Source organism: Hylaeus volcanicus, chromosome 1, assembly GCF_026283585.1.
Source record: "Hylaeus volcanicus isolate JK05 chromosome 1, UHH_iyHylVolc1.0_haploid, whole genome shotgun sequence".
NCBI classification, from domain to species: Eukaryota; Metazoa; Arthropoda; class Insecta; order Hymenoptera; family Colletidae; genus Hylaeus; species Hylaeus volcanicus.
In genome coordinates, this window is record NC_071976.1 from 20,751,086 (window position 1) to 20,768,680 (window position 17,595).

The following is a 17,595-nucleotide window of genomic DNA, read 5'->3' on the forward strand; positions in this document are numbered from 1 at the left end:
TTTTCACCTCAACTATTGATATTAAAAATTCACATGTGAAAGAATTACTTTTAAAATGTGATGAATATTTTATATTGTATTTAGTAGAATATAATGTAATTGAAAGTTTTTATTACTATCAATAGTATTATGATTTCTTTCGTTATAATATTATTCTTTTTTTCCCATCGTCAAGAAATATTTGAAGCATACACCTATTTGAAAATTATGCTTCTCATAAAAATATTACGTAATTTCAACTACACGTATAGCATTTATTACTCGAAACAGCCAGAATTACCCAAAATCTCTGCAAATACGATGGTCTGACGCGTTATAACGATCCCCATCTTGATTTCCCCGAGAAACGTGTTAAAACAATAACCTACCACGATTACTGGGAATCCCTTCGGTTTCTTTGTCGCTTATCACCGAACTCTGATCCGGGTTAAGTCTCTTAAACCGGGCAGGAGGAAGCAGGGCCTCGCAAGCCGTTCGCGAAACCACGCTGGCCACGTAACGGAGCGTGTACACACGCCCTGTAGGTGAAATACGTCGCGTCCCCGAAACTTATTCATTCGTATCTCCAGCGAACGGTGAAAACCGCCCCCGGACAAAAGAGCACCCCTATCTCGAGGTATCGCATAAACAACCGTAGATCGCGATCTTCCTTGAGGATGTACGATCCTCGCCACCTCCCTCCGCGCCTCGTACAGCTTCGAGAGAGCGAATTTACAAAAGAGACGCTCTCGACATCGGAGGCTGCCAGTCCCTTCCCCCGCCTTTCTCTCCCCGCTAATCCCAAAAGTCCATAAATACTAGAAGGGAGTTTATTCTCCAAAGGGTCGTTTACAGGATCACAGTTGTTCCCTGACACGGACCGGTGATGACGCTTTAATCCAGCCCCGTTATGTGTCGAGTCGAGGCACGTCGGCAGTGTTCGCGGATACCTTTCGGTCGCCTGATAGCGCTTCGATTAATGTCGTCCAACGAATTCATAAAGTGTTGTTAGCGTCTGCGAGCTCGACACTAAAAGCTGATCCTAGCAGAGCCTGGATTGCGGTGGAACGACGAACATTCGTCCGAGGAACGAGATGAGAGAGATTGGAGCGAATGGTCGATAAGTGTCGCGGAGTCAGGAGTGGCTCACGACACTTATTGATTACACAAAGTGAAATTTAATATCTCGCGGTAACTTAGTAGTTGATGTATCGATTCTTTATTACAATTGCTTATCCATTTTTCGATTCTTAAGAGTATTCCCAAGGGAGTCATAGTCAGGATTGAAATATACGGCCCTGTAACTATTTCTGCGTACCTTTACCTTTTGTTCCCACCTTACTACCGTAAATATCTTCCCGATGAATGGCGCGAACCGGGGGCGTTAGAAAGCCAACCGTTTCCAAGACGTCTCGTAGACAATTGTGTAATGCCAATACCGTCATGTTCAGACTTACGTAAAGAGTAAGCAAAACATGATCCACGCCAATGATTACGGAGCGCAACAAAGAATACCAATAACGCACGGCTCCTTGGCACGTTTTACGGTTGATCTGGGGACAGGTCGACGTTAGTTGCGGAATTGTGGCGCAACAACGATTTTCCGCACTCCCTACTCGACAACCGTGAAGATTTTGTTTGGGAACCCAAGGACTCGAGTCTAAATTGCAAACCTACCTCTGTGGGACGTGTTTCTCGAGGCAAACCACCTCTGAACTCCAAAACAACTTACAGAAACATTAGAAGAATAAAGGCTGTTGTTTGCGATAGACTGATAAGGCATCCATCCGTGGATTAGCTATTTGATTTCAACAAACGTGATCAACGAAGAACTGCAACCTCGAATTCGTGGAGTGGTTACATAATCGCGATTATGCGAGCCGCGAGCGTTATCAGTGCACGCAGGAACACCACGCATACCGGTCGACATCTCGCGATTGGCGAGTTTCGAGTTCCAGGGACGGAAACCCGCCGGTTGGTGAAACATGATTCGCTTGGTTGGCCTCGTACGATGTTACTCGCGTCGGGAACGTCAACACTCGCAAGTTTCTAAACGCGTCGCACGCTTCACAGTTCACGAAGCTACGACAATCCCGCGTTACAGTCGGTTCCATAGCATTAGCGCAGCTGCCTGAAACGAGATTTCGGGAATATTCGAGGAGCAGCCTGGAGCTGGAGGGGGAGTAGGTGGTTCATTGTGGAGGCGAGTTCGCATTTCCCTCCAGGGGAAGTATTCCAGTTCAGCACTTTCGAAAAATCGACTTTTACATATTCTAAATTGGGATTCAAGAATGTGCTTCTGTAAAGATTCACTAAAAGTCCCCTTTTCATTCTGCTATATTTTCTAAGGAAATCCATTTTCTGTTAGATTTCGAAAATTCTGAATGTTTTTATTTCAGATTATTTGGGACTAGAGATGTGGACATTTTTATTGGAATAATAGATAAGCCATGAAACCAACACACAGCGATTTATCTATAACGTTCCACTGATATTTTCATTTATTCAACGTGAAATATTTCAATCTTTAATTATTTGTAGAGTACAAAAACGTTTTTACTTAGTCCAATTATGTTTGAGTGATAATTATCACCTACACCGTTTTGGAAATTGTCACGTTTGTCTCGACGCGCGGCGTCTAGTCTGCGTTTCGCGAATTATGACAGCGGATACGACTATGGCGTGTCGAGCTGCGTTCGCCTTATTTGACGATGTAACTAGATATGGAAGAACAACGGCACGTAAAGCCGGAAAGTTACCAAGTTTCACGCGCGGACGCGTACAAGACTCGTGGAGGCGCGGATGTAGATACCACGGGCTATTTAATATGTTTCTCGGCTTGCGTCACCTGACCGACGAGACAAGACGAACATCTGGGCCTGGGGAATTAAGATCTACGTACAGGATGATTCGAAACGAAGTTGTATAGTGGCTGAATTTCGTCTGGCCTTGAGTAATTCTTTCAGTCTTGAGTAGGTTTAATAAAAAAAAAAAATGCTACACATAATATATGACGATTGTAGATCGAGTGAATTTTCACTTCAAAGACAATCAATTTTCATAAAACGTAAAATTGACATTGGCCATTGTGGGGTATGTAGAACGCAAAAATGATTGCTACATGCCTTTTCTGTCTTTTATTGTACGTTCAGAAACTTGTGCTTTTAAACAGACATTAGACGTTGTTCAACAGCTAAGTTGTTGATCAACTAAAAAAATCGATAACCGATCGATAACGGTCGACACTGCAGAATCCAACAGCGACACCTCCCAACCTCGTTTTTATACTCCGAAGAGTGTGAAGAAGAGTGTAAAGTAACAATTACTTGGAATTATTCACAGACACGATTCCCTAACGGTTGCCAGCAGCATGCAACTATTCGAGCAACTGCATATTGCGTTTGCACAGTCCTGATCGAGCCATTCAAACCCATCCTCCATCAACGTTGCCCATCCCCGCCCAGAAGATACTCCCATTCGGTCTGTCGAAGAAGTTCGTGCATCCGCACGCTTCCACCGAAATTCTACAATCTTTTCAGGCTCCCAACGTTATTAACCCGTGGCGGAATAACTTCATTTACAGCGTGTTTTCGTAACCACCCCGACCGTACCGAATGCACCATAAACCGGCACCTGCGCGTGGGAAAGAATTTTCTTTGTCTCGCTGCACGCACGGGACGATCGAAGAGGTCGGTGTGGGTTACACGAGCGCCCAGAAGTGCTCCCATCCTAGCGTTTAGAAACGGGCCACGCGATGACACGGCGAGAATTGAGAGGATAATCGACGATAGGATCTAACGATACCGATATCGACTAAATCATCCGAGTGCAAATTTGTTTTTGTTTTGACACAAGGAATTGCTATAAAAATCGAGAATGTCACTGAACATTTTCAATTAGGAACGTCGTAGAAACGTCGAATAAATTTCGACTAATCTCAAGGGTATCTGGACGCGACCAACCGAGGCCCTCGACTTAAGCGTCTTTGTAAATTTCAATTAAAGTTTAATTGAAATACGTGTAGGCACCGGTGGCTGAAAGCCAATACCGATTAAATATCGTCCGATCGGTGTAGGCAACACATGCAGAGGTACTCACGCTATTTTTCCAGGGGCAGCGCTGCTCGTCCCGAGTCACTGACGTGTGTCTGTAACAGAAAACGACCTGGTCATTAACGCTGTATCAGGCAAGAGGCCGCGGACTATTTATACGAGTCGCGGTCGCGTATCCGCGAGTGTGCGAGAGCGACCGGCTACGTGGAGATCGAATCTTAAAACTCGTTCGGTACACGAGCAATAGCGACGGTTAATTTAAACGCGTTCCCTTTAATCGTAGTATTTATTTCATTATAATCCCGCTTCGGACCGGTGGTATACCGTCCCATTTGCGTTAACTGCTCACATTACCTGAGCACCGTTGGAAGGATAATTCCTTCATGGTACACGCGTTCGCGATCTCTCGCGATGCCGATGCACGGTTGTCGTACAACAGGTGGAAGAAAGAAAACTGCCGATCGACCCGTTTAGTCCCGGTAGATTTTCGTGTTTGAGAACCGGGTCGAGCCGTACCGATAACCAGCTATATCCTCGACGAGGGCAACGCCGGGCTGTGTATGGTCATCGCTGTCCAAGATACGGGGAACGTTGTACCAGATTATCGTAAGGTTTTGCATTCGAGGGATTTCACTAATCCATTCTCTATGTGTAATCCCATTATCGGGCGTTTTCCTTACGGTAACGCGAGCGCTTTCGACTCGACGAGTTCCACGAATATCGTTCAGCCCGACGTGCCCCGATGGAAGATCGTCCTGCATCTGATATGCAACCTCTCGTTGCGGATCTCGACGTTTGAAACGTCACAGATGAGCCAGAAATGGAAATCGTTTTCAAAGAATGAATTCTCAGATTTTCGATTGCGTGTAATATGAATTGAGACAGCCTAAGAATGTGAAATGAAAAAAATGGAAGGGTGGAAGAGGTGGATGCAATTGCTTGAAAGATTGTATACGATTTCGAGATTGCTTTTGCAACCTCTGAAATTATGTTGGAAATTCAAATTTTTGCGATCGACCAGAGCCCAGTCTCGAGACCACCTTCCGCTTTCCCCAATTAAATCGATACGTGCGCAGCGAGCTCCCTGTGCACCTTCGAGGATGCTCGTTTATTCATTCGTCCCTCATCCGGCGGAATAACATTTTACATAAATCATTGATTAATGCCGTGGAATCGGCTTGCCGCTCCGTTGACCACAGGACACATGCACAGAGGTCTCGTACAAACGATACGAACACGTGCGCACTGGTCTAGCGTCCACGTGGCAATATTGCCAGCTCCCAGCTAACAGGCGCAGCAATTGTGACACGTATCGAATAGCATTCATTTTACATAGGTAACGTCTCACTCGACATAGCGCTGGGATAGCGATACAATCATGGAATTACCGCGTGACACTCTATATACATCGAATACCCATCGAACATTTACGAATAAAGTGCGAATTGAACAGTTTCGTATCGCATTTCGAATTTTCTTGATGAAACATGTTGTTACACCCTACACTATTGCAATTTTCGTACGAATTAAGTTTTCAGGCCCTGTTTCAGTTCAAAATCAGAGCCAAATACCTCCCTTTTTTGTAGTCGCCCACTCATTACTCGAGTTGGTCTATGGTCCACGTGGCGACGCTGGCGGCCTGGGGGGGCTAGCAGGCGTACCCCTACGGTAGCAATTGTGACACGTATCGAATGCATTCATTTTGCGTAGGTAACGTCTCACTCGACGTCGCAGTGGACGCAACGGTCGAAGGGGAGACACGCATCCACACGCGTGTCGATCGGGGCACACGTACACCGATATAATGGACCCGAGGGACCAACGGCCCTTTCGGAGACCCTCCCCACGGGGCATCCGAGATCGACTCGAATCGAAAGGGAACGGAGCCTGAGCCGAGGAGTGGTGCCAACTTAATGAGGGACCACCTAGCTCTAACTGTTTGTTTTTCGTCAGATCGGCCCACGAAGAAAATACCCCGGCGCGATCCACCCGGACGATCCCGTTTATGGCCCTGTATCGCGAGTCCTATTTGCCATAACTTCCGCGATTTGGGCGTGAAATTACACACGCTGGAATCGTCTCGAGGAACGCTTATAGTTTCGATAAAGGTGCGCTTTCTCCGCTCTTTTTCTTCGATCTTATTTCACAGCGAAAGGTTGTATATCTTGGAGGTGAATTCGATCGACCTAAAAATTGTTTCGGTATGGACGATGATATGGAAAATTTTTTTTATGGACCCATTAGCCACGAGAGGACGAAGGAAAATAATCAATCGTTCCATATATGGGATCTTCAATCATATTTTGAGGCACAAGCACTTCTCTTTCCTCATTATGCAATCTTTTCAATTTACAAAAATTTGACGATAAATCCACGCAAACGAATTAAATCTGCAGTCCTGTTCACTGCAGCAGAGCTTCTCGCGCCAAGAAGAAAGATAGTAGCAGAACTCCTAATCATGGATCCGAGGTGGTACAACCGATCACAGTTCAGGATGTACCACGCGTCCAGGTTTACATCTCTCTCATACTCCCTTTTTTCCCCATGTGCTCGTCATCGTGTTCTCCAGGATGTAGTTAAAAATACATTTTCTGTACTCATTCCAAACACTAATGACGTCGGCACAATGCGCCGAGCGCGCGTTCATTAATTCGACGGAACACACCGTTTTCTGTAATTCGCGGTCATAAATTAATTCGGGGCCGCATATTAACGATGCGCAAATTACAAGCGCAGCCGAGATATTTAATCCCAAAGACACGCTGTAATTATCGTCGGGTCGCGCGACGCCCGACTTTTTTCATAAATGGATCCCTGACTAACACGACGTAACGCATTTATAACGGGGTTCGATGGTACCCTGGGACACGAAGCCGTGGAATTACCAAGGCTCCCTAATGTCGTGTTTTTTTTTTCCAGACACGGTCGCGCACCATCCGACCACCTCGCTCCCTTGGCGCGGACTTTTAACCGTGTTTTCTTCGGATCTCTTCCAGGGAAAGTTACCAGAGACGCCTCACGCTTTTTATTACGCTCCAAACGTATTATTACCGCAAGTTTCCCACTGGTTTTGTCGAGTTCGCCCGTCCATGCTTGCAAAATGAATTTTTAGTTACACCAAAGGTGATTGGATCGATTTGGCGGACGATTTAATTAGAGAATCGTATAAATGGCGTGAATTTTACATCACGCTTTGGAGAGAAGAAATTGTTTCTTGGTTGCATAAGTTGCGTAGGTTGTGAGCGATCTCATGAGGAAACGCAAGAAGGTGTCTACGCTTTAGTAGACTAGTTTCCATAAAAGCTGCATCGATCCATTAATCAAGCATAAGAAGGAATCACGCAAGAAGATGACCAGTCTATGAACGATTAATATACGCATTCCGTGCGTGTTCCATGTTTTTATCATTTAAAATCGACACTCGCCAAGTTCTTCAGAGTAAACAGACTGCTTTCCATTAAAGAGGTATCGACGCATTAACCCAGCGACGGGAAGAACTCGTTCAAGAAGTTGACTGCTCTCGCGAGTGATCAATATAGTGTTTCATTCACGCGTGTACATTTTCCTGGAATATAATTTACGTAAACAAAAGTACATATAAATGACCCGATACGTATCAGATATCGCTCTCTGTACTTCTTATCCTTAATTATCGTTGCTGTATTTGCAATTAAAAATTTGGCGAACGAACGACGCGCCTGCCACGTCGAAGGACAGCAAAAATAATGAATCCAGTAAATTATCCTGTTAGATTCTATACGACGTGCAATTACACGCAATTATTACGCCGGAATACCATCGAACCAGGGTATTTATTAGCGTAAGTGGTCGTACAGGATGCTTCCTGCAGAAGAGCATCCATTCGGAGCGCGCCGCGATACATTCCACCAGACGACGTATCGATTATGCCGTCACGTTTCACGCTAAAAACGATCAAGTGCCGCTCGAGCATGAATACGTTCACGTTGTTTGTGGTTCGACAGACAACCTCGTACACTGTCGCCAGGCTGGGACCACCATTGTGTCTGTAAGTTACATATTTTGTCGGTTTCGTCTCGAGATATTGATCATTATTCGATCGACGAATAACTACAGAAACGGAATTCAATTTTCACGATCACCTGCAACGTGGAAATATATGGACCAAAATGGTAAAGATTAACTTTAATGGTAACTAAACCATTGATACTTTTAATGCTTTGATCTCCACTGACCTGGTCAAGCGCGGTGAAAAATATTTCATCATAATATTGGATCTGTTTGCAGTATTCAAAGTGAAAGCAATTTTTTTTTCACAGGATAGTGCAGCAATAGCTCAATGTTGCTCGCTGTTCGACTATTTCGCGCGATAGCGAGTATCATTTAGGATTTTTGCGCTTGACGCGCGGTGAAAAATGTTTCGAAAACTGGGCGCGAAAAGTGTAAATTACCGAATAAGTTTGCCGTTGACGCTCGACGATAATTGATTAAGGGGGCTGCCTAGTTTGGAAATAATAAAAAATTGACTTTCACCTTTGCTTTAAAAAGTACGGCGAAGTTCGAGGACTTGGAATTTGATAAAACTTCGAATTGGACTAATTGAATTAAAAATCGCAAAGATAAACAATATAGGAATGTTAGTTTTTTACTGAGAGCCTAATATTTCTTTCATCACTGTTCGAAGCTCGATAAAGCTTACGTCAACTCATCAATCATTTATACCAGAAGGAATTCCTACAACTTGTCGAGTCATAATTAAATCCATATAATAAATTAGACAGTGGTATGTCCAATAGTTTTCTAAATGAAAAATCTCAAATGTTTAATTTTTAGGGCTTAAAGATAAGCCTCTCAGACTATATCCCATATATCGGCATAAAATTCACAGGGTATATTTTCAAGGATGCATTCCTTCGGGAACTCGAATGGAAAAGAATCGAAGTTGTTCGAGAGGATGTTCAGAAGTCGAGGGAAGAAAATGTAGATACATAGATACGACTTGGCACTTTCATATCCAGCGGCTGGTCCAAGGACGATTTGTTCCTATTAGCGGGTCCGTGTTAATCGTCACGGGCGTATAAACTTCCTCGCTAATGAGTGGACGTAAACGGATTCCGACAGGGCAAGTAATACGTGGGACTGTATTAATTCAAGGATCGCGCCGCGTACGCGGAAGCACCTTCTCGGGAAGATAAATCTTGAATATTATTGTCCCCCGAATATGGTAGTGGTTTTTTTTTTATCTGACAAATCACACGAGCTACCGTCGTAAAACCGCCGCTGCCGTTTTAGAGACACAACGTCACAAAAATAACAAATTCATTTTATCGTCGTCGTTATATCGTTCGGATACTTTTAACTCCTTAAACTGGCAATTATCCAGTCGAAGGTATGGTCTGATAAATATCAATTCTCGTTCGTGCAATTCTCTTGACATTTACAACGTACGAATATTTCCATTTTATTAACATTTGTGCACGATCTCACCGTGTTCCGAAGCGACTGCGATTGATCCCACTTTACTACGTGAACATACAACGTCGGGGCTATTTATGAATAAAAATATGTTGTATATATTAATATCGCGAAGTGACCTATTTCTTCATATTCTTGGCTCCATTTATTTGACTGCTTATTTTATTCACGTCATTATTATATATTCACATTGGTGCTTCTTTTTCCATGGTTACGGCCCTCGCGATATCGAACATTAATTTTATAATTGATTGGTCTAGACGGAGTTGGTATATGCAACGGAGACCCTATCGATAATTCACACGCCAATCGGAGCACTTTCTCTAGAACTCTTCGTCTGGTCTATTAACCAACAAAAAAACACTGAATTCGATTAAAAAGGTTAAAAGTTCTTGATTCTCCGCAAGTAACCTCGAGGCAGTTTCCATCCGCTAGCGGGGGCGATCCGCCGTTTCGTCTAAAGATTACTCGAATCCATCAATCGGCTTGACTTTCGTTTCACGATCAATACATTCTTGGCAAAAGTACCAACGTATGACCGTTTCGAGGAGCGAAACTTACACGGGCGCACCTTCAAACGAACATATTTTTATTTACCGTGTCCTGCGCATCAGTGAGATCTTCCGCAAGACGAAACATGAAATGTCACTTACTTGGAAACATCATGCTACCGTTGGAAGCGTCTTTCACTCGCGCGCTTATCGCGCCGAGACCCTCGCTGCTGGCTGATCAATGCCTGCAGTGCTTCACGTGGGAATACGTGAATACAGACACGAGTTTGTTGTTACAACGGTATCCGTAATATGCCTCACGGATGACTTCGAATACGAGTACTTGGATACCGTCGACGTCGCGAGGACAATCCTAGAAGGGTAAGTTCTCGTACAGGAAACCGTCACGCGATTTTGTTTGCCAACTTGTACTCGTATCTGTCGGTTTATTAGGTGAGTTACTTATCGACTGATTTACTTTTTGTTTTGTGAAGAGGCTTGCGACTCTAATCGAAGATACACTGTATACAGGATTTGAGGAGTACTCTCGGAATAGTGGTATTTTCTACCTTTCCTTAAAATCAACCCAAAATCATTCGCAATCGATTTCAGTGGACGTGGAACAGCGACTCCGAATACACGCCGCGCTGGGAGGCATCTACGTCGCAGCGACGTCGCTAGAACGAAAAGTCGATCTTTCCCGTCGTCGAGAGACCGTCCCGCGTTCGACCTGGTGAATGGTAACTAGCTCGTCGGCCTCTGATTATCGCGCTAAGGGGAGAGAACGGGCGGCGGGGAAAGGGGTGACGCTGACAAAAGGCGGTTTGACGAAGGAAAATGTTAACGAGGGTAGCCTGGCTGCGTCTGTTTCCTAGGACGTCAGAATCCGAGTTGCGAGCTCAAATCAGCCCCTCTTTGTGCGCCAGGCGTATCGTGCATTTTTATTAAGCCCCAGGCCGAATAATCGACGCGAAATTCGAGATCGCCGAAGGCATTTCGTCGTTTCCAAACGAGGCTTTTGATAACCGTTGACCTGTTCGGTGCCATATGTCGGCTTTCAATAATTTTCAATTAGTCGAAAAAGAATCGACGCGGGGCCACGCGGCACGCTTCGTTGAATTTTAATTCAAACCTCCTTTCCCGCCGACCTTCTTCACCCCGCACGTCAGAGCTTTCCAACAAACGACCGTCCGACACCGCGGATGGACAAGCGACCGATGAACGGGTTCATCGATGCCCGTTACGCGAGCTCCATTGCCGACAGTCGCATTATTCTTGGCAAACACCGTTCGCGTGCTTGTTTGTTTGCCAACTAATATCGTTCGACAATGTTGACCGATATTATTGCTCGTAAACAATTATTCGGTACCGCCGAACGCGATGTTGGCGATGGATGCCGTTCAGCGAGGACTGCGTTCGGTCAGACCGTTTCAATGTTCACGAATGGCGATTTTGAAGTTAACCCTCTATAAATGCAAATAGCGCTTGACTTTCGATAGAAGTTACGCGAGGAGTCCAATTAAAGTGAAAATAAATAATCGAATGTTTTCGAAATACAAGTGGACTTACGTGAATTACCTCAGTGCATCGAAATAATTCTGCGTCCACCTCCGGTCACTGGTGCAAAGTTCGCAAGCAAAAATACCACATTCGCGTTGCACACGGCGACGATGGTTATCGAGCCAGGATTATTCTGACGGACACCGCGGAAGCGTAATCGTCGATGAAGTGATAGTTTACGTCGAACGGTTTGCGTACTCTCTCGGAAATTCTCGGGTCGTTCAGAGCTCGCCTACTTCTCGTTCCGCAGACTCTTGCAGAATAATCAGCGTAGAATCGCTTTTATCGCGAACCGCGGATGTGTATATATTATCGATACATCTGGGGAATTGAGGTGTTCCGCGCAAACACGCTCGGAGGTGCTCAGCGAGGTGCGCATCGAAAACGAGGGGAGGGCTTTAATAGAGCCAGCCGGCGTATAGCCGCGATATAGGGTGTTTCGTAACAGCGGCGCCGGTGCATCGGTGCAGCGCACAATAAACCAATGTGTATTCGAAGGGGCTTAACTAGACGAACTATTCCGCGTAGTTTCTATTAGTAAATCACCCGCGCACTGCGTGGCATAGATAACGACCCCCGTAGCCGAGCCACAATGACGTCGACGCCGAAAACTTAATTAAGTATATATTAATTAAAATCCCTGCCGTCGACGCTACAGCGATACACCAGGCGAGGTCGTGTCTCTGCCCTGTTCCTTCGATCGGAGGTAACGTACGAATTTATCGGTGGAATTTTATGGAATATCTGGTGCTGGAATTCGAGCTGGAATTCGAGAAAATTTATACCGACGTTTTATTTGCGTAACGTATCATTTTGCCGATAAATACTACCGCGTCGATGAAACAAACAAACAGTTCGTGACCATTCCCAAGGTCCATACCTTATTTCTCGATCGAATAAAAACAAATTTACGGAGGATAGAGCGTTTCGACCTACGAGAACGTAAATGGAGCTTAACATTGGCACAATTAAATCCAACGAAGCTGGCCACCGTGGGCATGGTTCCCGAAATTCCGCGTGTGCTTCCGGTCGCGTCGCGATTCGGGGACGGCGGCGGTCGAAAGTTTCGACGGTTCGCGGTCGATAGCGGCATCGGTTTCTCATGAATATATTCACAAGCAGCGGCCCCGGCCGGCGAAGTACGAAACAAAGATGTTAACTGGTGATTGGGGAAACGCTTTCCTCTTTTAAAGATCGTCTTGTTAGCGAAGGACCGCGGGAGCCCACGGGCGCTCGCCCGTCCAAATCTCTCCTGCTCGCATGGCCCCTCGTGGACTTTAATGTCTTCAGTAACTGGCCGTAAAAGAAATTCGTGTGCATCCGTGGCCACGCTCGTGTTCGTGAACGCGTGCAGATACACGCACGCGTGCAATCCAAGCCGGGAGCCGGGGCCACGCGGTGTCGCCTCGATTTTATGCAAAACGAGAATCAGCTGTACGTACTTACAATGTGTACGCGATAAGGAGCGAAACTCAGTCGTCGGGCTTTAAACAGAGACCCGTCCACCAGCTCCCCCTGGTTCTTGCGTCTCCCTACGGCGGCATTCTTTCTTCCCGCGGGCCAGTCACCGTCCACGGGACGAATAAATTCGTCGTAAAATAAATGGTGTCTCGATGGACAGGACGGGATTCGATTCTCGTCTGGTTTAGGATTCTAGAGAATTTTATGTGCTAATCGAAGGAGTGGCGCTCCAATGCTTAGTAAATTTTATTGTCTGGACCTCCGAGATAAGAGCACATTCTTGGCGGGCCCAAATGTCTTCAGATTTTAATTATTTCTACTAGATTCTATTTTTTATTGGGTCATCTGAAAAATCCATGTCGATTTTTGGTATCAGATCTAAATATATCGGAATGGTTGAAAACAAATAATGTATGTAGATCCTTTAAAAGGTGGAAAAGTTGTGGGACAAAATGGGTACCTATGTAATTCATAATAAATAAATATATTTCAAAATTCAAATGTACCTTTGAATTTTTCTTAAAAATTGGCTCGAACTTTCTGGACAACCCAATCGCTTGAAGGTTCCTTTACGTTTAAAGTTTTTTAATCGCATCTGTCGTTTTTAGCCAACTCGCGTCAAAGGCTTGGGATCAGTTTCATTAACGCCACGGGTTCACCCGGAAACACCTCGGGCGGATGGTCCAGGCTTGATTTATTTCTATCGGTAGGCACCCGCCTGCATCGTTCGCTTCCGGCGCTATCTTGATTTCGAGTCCACCCTCGAAAAATTTTTCCATACCGCCCTGGCCACGCGTTCCCAGCGATAATCGACATCGTTTCGCTCGATCGAAAACGCCCATTTGTTAGGAATAATAAGTCACTCCCCGATGGAGGGTGCCCACCATTAGCTGACGTTGAATTATAATTCGACCAAGTCTCTGGAGGATTGTTTTTAACTGTGTACCCTGAAAGCTTTGGCCGCAAGTATCGAATAATGCGCAAAGAAGAACTTGAATATTTTATTAATTATTGCCAGTTTTGTATCAACTCATTTCTGCATTAGGCAAATCAGGCGAGACCAAACGGTTTGGTACTTGATCTCTTTTCTGATGGTTCACCGTTCTTTGTACCGTGAGAGACCTGATTGCGACACGAATTCTCCAGGAACTCTAAGGTCAGGATGAATCTCTTCACGGAAATTCAAATTTAAGAGATTTTGGCGCAATTAGAATTAATTTGAGGGTTGATCGATATATACTTTATGGAGTTATTACACCGAATTCAGTTTCACGTACCCAAATCGTTTTTTATCTCTGGAACGATACTGTTAGCACGTGACAACAGCTGTCGATAGATAATAAGTACACGTTTGGTAAAATACGATGTGCGCAGCCACGAAACGATACCCTATCGTTTCTGTTTCCGGCTGTAATCAGGTGATATCGATGTCTCGGCAACCAAGGGACTTTTCGAAGGTTGGGAAATGACGAGGGTATTATTTGAACGGATCTGATGCGAAGGGTGCACCGAGATTATACGAGATAATGTCGTGGCAGCTGTAAAACGACGTTATCGGCGTGGTCTTCGCGTGATTCGAGTGTCATCGCAGTTGGAAATCGAAAATCCTGCTACGATTTTTCCCATTCTTCGCACGGTTTCACATGGTCGGTGCTCGCTGACAAATACTAATCAAGTGTTGGAGGAAAAATAGTATTTTAGAGAGGCAGATTGGGATCTCGAAAATCTGAAAAAAGTGGAAGTCGATAATATCAACGATTCCCGTGACGCGGAGCTGGCTCTATTAGATTTATTACCAGCCGAGTTCGTCAAATTTCAATTCCACTCTTTCTACGATATCGAATATACGCGAATATTACCTTTAAATCTCCGCTATTCGAGTGAAATTAGGGTATCGAAATGTTCCCATCAATTATTGAAGCTGACATCTGAATATAGCTGCTGATATCGACTAATACATAATTAACAACAGGTTACGAGCATTTATTTTTGGAAGTCTTGAATGTTCATCAGTCTATTATAGTTTTTAGTTAGTAACGATTTTAGAAATAACTATACATGTAGAGTGGATTCTCTATGGTCCATTTTAAAAATATTTTACATCGAGTAAACTTTACCTATATTTCAATAATAAAAAGATTTTATCAATCGGAAAATGTCAGAAGTGATACAATATGGGCCACCTGTTCTTATAAAGTGTGGGTATGAATATTGAAAGGATCGACCAGGTAAACGTCCGTGTTTATTTTGGTGGAGTGTAAATTTAAACTGACTTTTCTATCGAAGAATTACCGAACCCAGAGCACATCAGAACGTGGGTCATTTTCGATATCTCTTAAGAGTACGATATTCCCCTATCTCTCTGAGGTATTCTTATCCATTTCTTCGAGCGACGTTCCCATTGCACCGCAGTCGACTCACAACCGTGACGATAAACTTTTATCAGTCTTATTCTCAGTTTAAAAATGTAAACTGTCATTCCTATGCACACTACCGTGCCAACGAGTCCACAGCTAACGCATCCATTGGTCAATCGCGTTATCAGTCTAGACCTTTCTTCCAACACGTATGCATGTTCCTCGAACGGTATTCAAAGGCAGTTGGGTGTCGTTTATTCGCAAAGGAAAAACATTACACTTAGTGTTTAGAGACTGGAGAATCTAGAAATTGTTTTTCTTTTCTTAAAATTGTTGTGAAAAATATCACAACATTGTTAATTTCAATTTTAATCGTAACAATGGTTATCAAAATAAAAATGCCAAACACGGCACGCCTTCGTTCAAGCAGAAACCGAATTATATATCTGAACATGGCAACCTCTAGCCAGATTCATTCCAACGCTATTCGAACGGATTAAAGTGCATCACTTTCCAAGCATGCAGAAAATTGCAATCCATACATGTACCGTGCATATTTCACGGCTCGGTTAATTTAATGTGAATTTTGCACCGGTAGCTTTAAGGGTGTACACTCGTCGTCCGCATTAATGCCGCGTTCAGAAACGTAAAAAATTGAATTGCTAATGTTGTCGACGTATTCCCAAGCAAGATGATGTACGGGAGAGCTCTAATTTGATTCAGCCCGGCTGGTAAATACATGTACGTCTCCTCCCTTCCGCGCTTACGCGTTGGCAATGTTCTACGATTAACAATGCGCACGTGGTAAATAAAGGCGCGTCCGTAACAAAATGTCATGGGAATTATTAAACGGAATACGTGGACCGCAGCCCTGATCTTGGAATGGTAATAACACCCTGTTTTACGCCACGGTTGCGGTTGCGTTCGGTTGAAATTGTCGTACTTAATTCGGGACTTGACTTTATTTTTAAAATATACGATGCTCCGCAAAGGTCCCGCCAAACGTTTTAACGAATCCTCTCCGTAGACTCTCCTCCCATTACAAATTCATTTTGTTCTTATTTCGCGTGTGCATGCTTCGATGGGTCAAGTTAAGTATAACACGATAAAGGTAAATATTAAATAACCTCTGATTCGAGCAATTCGATTTTAAATTTAAACTGAATAGGTTATGAAAAAGCGAGTCGCTGAAACTCGGTTATTTATCTTGTTTACTGATTATCAGTAGCACGTCTGTTTCTACGAGCTAGTGTTTCATTTCATTACGGCGGATATAATTGTCAGATGAAAAATTAATATACGGCGTATTACTCGTTTTTGTCTCTCGAGAAATGAGCTATGCACGTGACATCTGAAATTGTTTGTGTTGTTGCGAATTGATGAAAATCTTCTTCGATATCTAGTGATTTCTAAATGTGGGTCTTGTTACACATGGAGCTAATGGAATATAGCTAATGGAAATTTTCTGTCTTATTCCTGGTTTCGTTATCGACGAATCATCGCGTTTATTGTCTCTGCTGAGCAAATTATGCGACAGAGGGTTGCAGCCATAGAATTCTTTCCCCGCTGGAAAACAGTGAGCGCGGTGGTCGCTAAAATTGCCTTCCTCGCGAAATCGCTGGCGTCGAGCGTTCAACGAATTCTCCCCGGTGAAAATAACCCCAAGAACGATCCCGAGAAACCAATTACGATTCCGTCGTTATTGTTGGAAAAGAGGAGGCTCGGGTTACCCACGAAGTAGGCGGGCTCCTTGTAAGCAGAACGTCGACCATCGAGCCGAGGCAGTGGCAGAGGGTTGCCCGTTGTATCGCCCTGTGTCCGGTTTTACGGGTTCGGGGCGATGAATATGACGATGACAGACACGTAAACGACACGTTTCCGGTCTCCACGACCCGGTTGCACCGATGCACGCGAAACGTTGGACGTGTCTGGCGTCACGACACGGGAGAAGAACGAGGTAGGCGTGACCAGTGGTTCGGTCAAAAACGTTACATGCGTGCGAGGAACAATACAATCGTTGCACGAAAAGAGCCTATGGTAATTAACGTGTTGCGCGGGGATCACCGTAATTTGACGTCGATTGTCAGCTGTTTAAAAAGCAGAACGGTTACGCGACAGTCTGTCAGGCCTGGTGTGCTTACTAGCCTGAAACAGTCACTTTGGCTAATTCTACCTAATCATCGCGTAATTTTTATGGCGATAGAGGAGAAATACTTAAGGGAAAAGCCAGGTCTCGCTTCC

General features: G+C 44.4%; 1 protein-coding gene across 1 annotated transcript in view; it reads right to left on the reverse strand.

Moving 5' to 3' along the window:
* The window catches only part of LOC128878558 (latrophilin Cirl-like), a 442,897-nt gene that overhangs the window by 347,783 nt on the left and 77,519 nt on the right, over window positions 1-17,595 (reverse strand). The window contains exon 3 of the mRNA XM_054126848.1: window positions 4,078-4,126. The gene's annotated coding sequence lies outside the window, so the exon portion shown is untranslated. The remainder of the gene's footprint in view (window positions 1-4,077; window positions 4,127-17,595) is intronic.